Raw genomic sequence first — 8415 nt, forward strand, 5'->3', positions numbered from 1 at the left:
TGGAAGAACCACCAACAGCTGAAATCAGAAGTGCAGTTTGCTGGAGGGCAAGGAAGAAATACAATCTGTCTGAAAAAATACCGCATGTGCTGGAAATCTGAAATAACAGAAAATGCTGGAAATACTTAGCAGGTCTGGAAAGTATCTGTGGAATTAGGCTTAGCATTTCAGGTCAGTGACCCATCTGATCATTAACTCTACATATGTTTCCTGACCAGCTGAGCATTTTTTGCTCAGCATTTTCTACCTTAAATATTAATCAGCTCAAGATGCCAATTTATCGGCATCTGTCTTGGAAATGCAAGACAGTTAAGTGGTCCAAAATCTCATTAAATGGAACATTTTACTGTTTTATGTAATACATATAATATATTCATATTGTAGTTGTACATACATTCTGAATTTTCAAAAACAGGGCCCTGGAAGGTTAAGTAGCTTAAGTATTTTTCTGATATTTAAAATCTTGGTTATATTTTATATATTATAACTTTGCAGAAAGATAATTGCTAAATTTACTGAGAGCAGAAGAAATCTTTCACCTAAAATTTATTATTCTACCTATGTTGAATCCTCTTGGAGTAAAGTATTCTCTTCCCTGGCTGAGATACCTGGGGTCAATTTGCATGTTTCCACCTGGGCATTAACCTGGCGTCATATTTCCATTTTCTTTTAAAAGCGTGAGAAAGCAAAGGATCATTTCTAACCAGGATGAATGAGTCTAATCCCAATCACACAAGCAAAGAGTATGGAATCTTCCACGGACATTTATGAAACAATCACTTGTGGAAAGGAATGTCTGTTTGGATGGGAACTTCTTATGGAAGGGACTTGTGGACAGGAACTTCTTTTAACCTTTGAGTTATGAAATAAGCTGACCACAAAATATGTATTTCAAACCTTCAGTGTATGTCTGGATGCACATCTGTGGGTTGCATGTTTAGACTAATTAAATACAGTACATTTCTGCATTGGTAACATGCCTTCAAATTTACCAATAAAATGGAAAACAACTCACAAGCTGTCAGAAAAATGCAGCTGAACTCTACCACTAGTATCACAGTGTCCACCTGCCTAATAGAAATCAGTTGATTAAAACACCACCGAATCTTTACTCTGACAAGAAAAGAATATTCCAGTGATAACTCTGTGCTGTTAAGTTGCATTCAACTAAATACTTCATAATATCATATGTGGGCAGCTGTCATACTAATAGACTTTGTCCTATACAGAGTAATTTCAGTGATTATATTGGCACACTAGAGGAATTCACATTTAGTGCCTTATCATTATTTAATTTTAAATTTGCCTCAGAGTTGACAATTTCTTCTAAATTTTACTGATGTCAGATATCTGCTTGGTGGAACTAATTTAATATAATTATGCCTAAGGATTTTTAGGCATGGCAAGCAAGTGTTTCTTGGTGAGAATTCTGACTCATCCTGCAAATACTTGGAACAAACATATCCAGTACTACTTAGACATTTTCTGTTTGTAAGGTTTAGTGCCTGAACATAGTGTCAAAATATTACATTAGAAAAACCCATATAAAATCTGTCCCAGGGAATGATTCTATTTTATATGATCAGGCAGGTTGCTTTGTTACGTAATCCTCCAACACTATGATGATGATATTGGACCAACAGTTTGGGGACTCATATTTTGTGAGTCTTTGCCAGATGTTCTCAAGTCCAATCACTTCACTTCCAGTTTCCAAGTACCAGTTTCTCTGCCATGTATATCTTCAAGATGCTCCATTTGCCCATGCTTTGGAACAAAATACAATTTTTTTTTAACCAAGAAATTCCTAGGTAACCTTTTGAGTTGTATTTAAAGGGAGGAGAATGCAGTAGCAACTGGGATTGTTACACCATTCATTTTGCTGACAGCCCAGAAGCTTTTCACAGAACTTTGAGGAGAGATTTGCTTTAATGAGGCCTTTGACTCAAGATAGTTCTTTCTATGGGCATTAAAACAATAGCACTCCAACCAAACAGCCTAAGAAGTCCCCACTAGAAAATTTAGGATCCAATTCAGTAAATTTAAAATAGGCAATAATTCCACTGCTATGGCTTAAGGTCTAATGTGCAGGAAAAAAAGAAGAGTGGAAAAGAAAGATGGGATTCAGGGAAAGAGGATGAATATAAGTGGTTTTATATAGAGGTGTGACATTATAATGGTTATGTTAATATCATGTTATTACATAGTGCTACACATTTGCTTCTTTAGCTGGTGTATCTACTGTTTTTATTGCTGGTGATGATAGTATATGTTGTAGACTTGCTACAGTGTACATTTGCTGTGTACACGGCATTTACTCTTGCAAGGGGACCAGTGCTTCCTTTCACCGTGTATACGGTAATTAACCTTGCTTAGGCTTGTTGCAATTTAAGTGGCTGACCTTTGTATGTGACACTGAGTGATGCAAAAAGTGCTTACTTTCACTAATTGGTTAGGATAACAGAGCTTGCACTTGCTGTGTCACATGGTACGCATTCTCCTTGGTGTATACAGAACTACCACAGTGGGGAACGTAGGACTTGCTCTCTATGAGTAATACCCCATGTACACAATGGGGTACATGGTGGGATAGTCAGTGGTGTTGCTCATTGGCAGACATGGCACTGACATGCACCCTTTGTGATATATGACACACTCATTGTGTTACCTTGTGTTTTCACTCACTAAGGTCACAATGCTACACTTGCAAGGGTAATTGATACCGAGTGCTTATTCCCACTGTGGCACACATTGCTTACTCTCACTCTTACTCATGAGGTAAATGCATGACTCTTATGCTTGCAGGTGTAAACAGTGTTGGCTCCCACTGGGCTATGTCGTCCTTACAGTGGCAGAGGTAGAGGATACCTACTGTCTTAGTGCACAGGGTGCTTCCTTTCACTTAGGCATTCTTTTACACATAGTTTCCCGTACCTTGACCAAGTGCTATTCCTTTTCATGTGATCCTGAAATTTGAGTACTCGCTGATGGCTCAGCTGATGATGGAATCACAGTTTGGTCAACTCCCAACTGTGTTCAGAAAAAGAAATTGGCTATATGTGCAACTATTACAGTCACTAACAGTGCTCAAAGGCAGAAATCATGGCTGACTACAAGTCCGGCACGTTTGCTGCCAACCTAGCACTCCCTTTGCTGTGTTGCTTGTGATCATCTGAAAACACATCATGAATCAAACCAAATTCCTTCTTGTTCCTTTGACTGACTACCATCAGTTTTCCCCATAAAAACTCACAAGGTTCCAACTTAGAACAGCCAGCCTAGATGAATATGCCACCACCACCATCACGGACTTGATCAACAAGTGTGTTGAGGACTGTGTACCAAAGAGGACAGTCTGGATGTTCTCAAACTGAAACCATGGATGAACCAGGAGGCCCACACCCTAGTGAAGTCTTGGACTGCTGCATTAAAATAAGGTGACCCTGACCTATACAAGAAATCAAGGTACAACCTCAGTAAAGCGATCAGGGATACCAAGAGACAATATCAATCCAAAATCAAGTCCCAGACCAGCTGTCTGTCCTGGCAGGACTTACATGTAATAGCAGGTTATGAAACCAAGTCAGACTGCATTCCCTTCTCAATGAACTTAATGTATTCAATGTACATTTTGAACGAAAGGAGATTGGGGTGTCACCACCAATCCTGACAGCCATCTACCTAGCCCTAATCTGATCTCTGGAACATCTAGACAGTAAAGATACCTACAGTATGTTAGGGAGAGAGAAAACAGGGAATTATAGACCGGTTAGCCTGACGTCAGTGGTGGGAAAGATGCTGAAGTCAATTATAAAAGAGGAAATGATGACACATTTGGATAGCAGTAGAAGGATCAGTCTGAGTCAGCATGGATTTATGAAGGGAAAATCATGCTTGACTAATCTTCTGGAGTTTTTTGAGGATGTAACTATGAAAATGGACAAGGAAGAGCCAGTGGATGTAGTGTATCTGGACTTCCAGAAAGCTTTTGATAAAGTCCCACATAGGAGATTAGTGGGCAAAATTAGGGCACATGGTATTGGAGGCATGGATTGAAAATTGGCTGGCTGACAGAAAACAAAGAGTAGCGATTAACGGGTCCCTTTCGGAATGGCAGGCTGTGACCAGTGGGGTACCGCAAGGTTTGGTGCTGTTTACAATATACATTAATGATTTAGATGAAGGGATTAAAAGTAGCATTAGCAAATTAGCCGATGACACAAAGCTGGGTGGCAGTGTGAAATGTCAGGAGGATGTTATGAGAATGCAGGTTGAGTTGGACAGGTTGGGTGAGTGGGCAAATGTACGGCAGATGCAGTTTAATGTGGATAAATGTGAGGTTATCCACTTTGGTGGCAAGTGCAGGAAGGCTGATTACTATCGAAATGGAGTCGAGTTAGAAAAAGGGGAAGTACAACGAGATCTAGGTGTTCTTGTACATCAATCAATGAAAGCAAGCATGCAGGTACAGCAGGCAGTGAAGAAAGCTAATGGCATGCTGGCCTTTATAACAAGAGGAATTGAGTATAGGAGTAAAGAGGTCCTTCTGCAGCCGTACAGGGCCCTGGTGAGACCCCACCTGGAGTATTGTGTGCAGTTTTGGTCTCCAAATTTGAGGAAGGACATTCTTGCTATTGAGGGAGTGCAGCGTAGGTTCACAAGGTTAATTCCCGGAATGGTGGGACTGTCATATGTTGAAAGATTGGAGCGACTGGGCTTGTATACACTGGAATTTAGAAGGATGAGAGGGGATCTGATTGAAACATATAAGATTATTAAGGGATTGGACATGCTGGAGGCAGGAAACATGGTCCCGCTGATGGATGAGTCCAGAACTAGAGGCCATAGTTTAAGAATAAGGGGTAGGCCATTTAGAACAGAGATGCAGAAAAACTTTTTCACCCAGAGAGTGGTGGATATGTGGAATGCTCTGCCCCAGAAGGCAGTGGAGGCCAAGTCTCTGGATGCATTCAAAAGAGAGTTAGATAGAGTTCTTATAGATAGCGGGGTCAAGGGATATGGGGAGAGGGCAGGAATGGGGTACAGATTGTGTATGAGCAGCCATGATCACAGTGAATGGCGGTGCTGGCTAGAAGGGCCGAATGGCCTAATCCTGCACCTACTGACTATTGTCTATATATTCACTATAGCTTCGTGTTCAATAATATACTTCCAAGCAAACCCATCTCCAAACTCCTGAACCTGGAACTCAACACCTTCCTTTGCAACAAGATCTTTAACTTCCAACCAACAGAGTAAGGATAGGTAGCAACATGATTCTCTGCCAAGATTATCCTCAACACTGGTGCTCCACAAGGGCAACATCCTCATCCCCCCTTCACTATTCCCTTTACACTCACAGCCATGTGGAAAATATGCAGATGATACTAGTGTAGTAGGCCATATCTCAAATAATGATGAGTCAGGGTATAGGAAGGTGATAGAGGGCCTAGCAATGTGGTGCTGTGACAACAACATTTCATTCAATGTCAGCAACAGAGCTGATAATTGACTTCAGGAAGGAGAACAGTGCACATGGTGCTGAGGTCATGATGGTTGCCATCGCAAATAGCCTGTCCTGGTCCAATCACATACACTCAGTGGCCACTTTATTAGGTATCAGCTATACCCTAATAAAGTGGCCACTGAATGTACGTTCATGGTCTTCTGCTGCTGTAGCCCATCCACTTCAAGGTTTGATGTATTGTGAATTCAGAGATGCCCTTCTGCACACCACTGTTGCAAAGCCTAGTTACTTGAGTTACAGTCGCCTTCCTGACAGCTTGAAGCAGTCTGCCCACTATTCTCTGACCTCTCACGCTAACAAGGCACTTTCACCCACAGAAATGCTGCTCACTGGAGGAGTTTTGCTTCTCACACCATTCTCTGTAAACTCTAGAGACTGTTGTGTGTGAAAATCACAGGAGATCAGCAGTTTCTGAGATACACAGTAGTGTATGAAGCAATTACAGCTTGGGCGTTGGAGTCTGGAGTTCAATACTGGTTTGTACATTCTTCTTGTGAGTGCGTGTGTTTATTCCATGTTCTCAGGTTTCCACCTGCAGTCCAAAGATGTACTGATTAATAGGTTAATTGATCATTGTAAATTTTCCTGTGATTAGGCTAGGATTAAATAGCTGTGTTACTGGGCCCATGGATTGTTGTGCCAGTAGAGCCTGTTCCACGCTGGTTGGATAGATAGATAGAAAGAGGACTAGAGGACTAGGTAGATACTCAAACCACACTGTCTGACACCAACAATCATTTCACAGTCAAAGTCACTTAGATCACATTTTTCCCCCATTCAAATGTTTGGTCTGAACAACAACTGAACCTCTTGGCCATGCCTGCATGCTTAATGTATTGAATTGCTGCCACGTGATTGGCTGATTGGATATTTGCGTTAATCAGCAAGTGTACATGTGTAGCAATAAAGTGGCCATTCAGTGTAGATGCCACAGCCATGGAAGCCTCTACTTTCTAAAGAAACTGAAGCAATTTGGCCTTTTAACCCTCACAAATTTTTATCAATGCACCATAGAAAGCATTTTAGCCATGGAAAGGAACTGCAGAGAGTTGTGGATACAGCTCAGCATATCATGGAAACCAGCCTCCCCTCAGTGGACTCTACCTACATTTCTCGTTGCCTGAGTAAAGCAAGCAGCACAATCAAATACCCCAGGCAATCTCTCTTCTCCCCCTCCCATCGGGCAGACAGTACAATATACTGAACCATAAACACAAAGTACACTGCAGATGCTGTTGTCAAAGCAACACGTACAACACACTGGAGGAACTCAGCAGGTTGGGCAGCATTCGTGGAAACGAGCAGTCATTCTGCACTCATTGTTTCCCTTGTACTACCTCAATGCACTGTTGTAATGAATTGATCTGTAGGAACAGTATTTTTCATTGTACCTTGGTATTCATGACAATAATAAACCCATTACCAACTTAACAATTTATAGCAGTTAACTAAAAATCTAAGGAATGTAAAGTAAGCAACATAACTAGATATATGTTGGCCAATAATATTTATTTCATGATTCTCATATCTGAAGTATGCTCAGAATCTTAATGGCTGTGTGCTGAGCCCACTGCTGTACACTCTACTCACACAGGACTGCACGGCCAAACACCCAAGCAGTCATATTGTCAAGTTCACCGATGACATGTCAGTGGTGAGACTCATCATCAACAAAGATGAATGGCCGACAGAGAGGGACATGGATGGGAATGAAGCCTGGTGCTAGGCAAACGACCTCTTCCTCAATGTCAGCAAGAAAAAGGATTTGGTTATTGATGTTAGGATAACTCACACCACACATATCAACGGCACAGCAGTAGAAACTGTGAGCAGTTTCAAACTCCTGTGTGTAGAAATCTTACACAACCTCTCATGGTCCCAGAACACATTCCACACAATCAGGAAAACTTACCAAATGCCTTTACCTTCTGAGGTGGCTAAGGAGATTTGGATGGTGCACATCTATGCTCCTGTCATTCTCGTGCTGCGTAGTGGAGAGCATCCTAACATCCCGCATCTCTGCATGGTACAGAAGCTGCACCATGGCAAGCAGGAAGGCTCTACAGAGGGGAGTCGAAACTGCTCACACATGACTGGCATCGGCCTACCCACCGTCAAGAACATACAGAAGGTGCTGGAAAGGTGCCAGTAACATTTTGAAAGATCCTACCATCCTGCTTGTGGACTGTTTGTCCCATCAGGAATGAGGCTACAATGCATCCATGCCAGGACCTACAAGCAGTAAGATTAACCAACACCTCCACATACTAACTCACCTCTCCATACCTTTCCCACCACTGTCATACGCCTTGTGTACAGATACTTCCCAGCTTAGTCATTTTATTGGCATACAATCAATCTGTGTACAGTATATAAGCTATCTCATCTGTTTTTTAATTATTGTGTTCTTTATCTTTTTGTTTTTTGTGTGCTGTATCAGACTTTGAGTAATTATTTTGTTCTCTTTTTTACTTGTGTACTGGAAATGAAATTAAACAATCTTGAATTGAAAAAGATTTGCTGAGGACATAACTTTCAGTTCTTTTTAAACTACTAATATATTTTATCAAGAGGGATAAGCTCCACTTCTCTACAATTCTCAACAAAGTCAAGAAGGTTTGACAGGCATCCATTTTGAAATTTGTTGGCTTTTGTTTTGCATTTTTATTAGTGCTATCCAGATTAACCATCAGAGTCCTGCCGAAGGGTTTCAGCCTGAAATGTCGACTGTACTTTTTAGCATAGGTGCTCCAGCATTTTGAGTGTGTTGTTCGGATTTCCAGCATCTGCAGATTTTCTCTTGTTTGTATCATCAGAATACCATAGAGAAGAAGGAAGGCTAATTAATGTTCTTGTAATGGTTTTTTAAGGATTACTCATTTATAGTATTT

This window comes from Hypanus sabinus, chromosome 2, assembly GCF_030144855.1.
Source record: "Hypanus sabinus isolate sHypSab1 chromosome 2, sHypSab1.hap1, whole genome shotgun sequence".
NCBI lineage: Eukaryota > Metazoa > Chordata > Chondrichthyes > Myliobatiformes > Dasyatidae > Hypanus > Hypanus sabinus.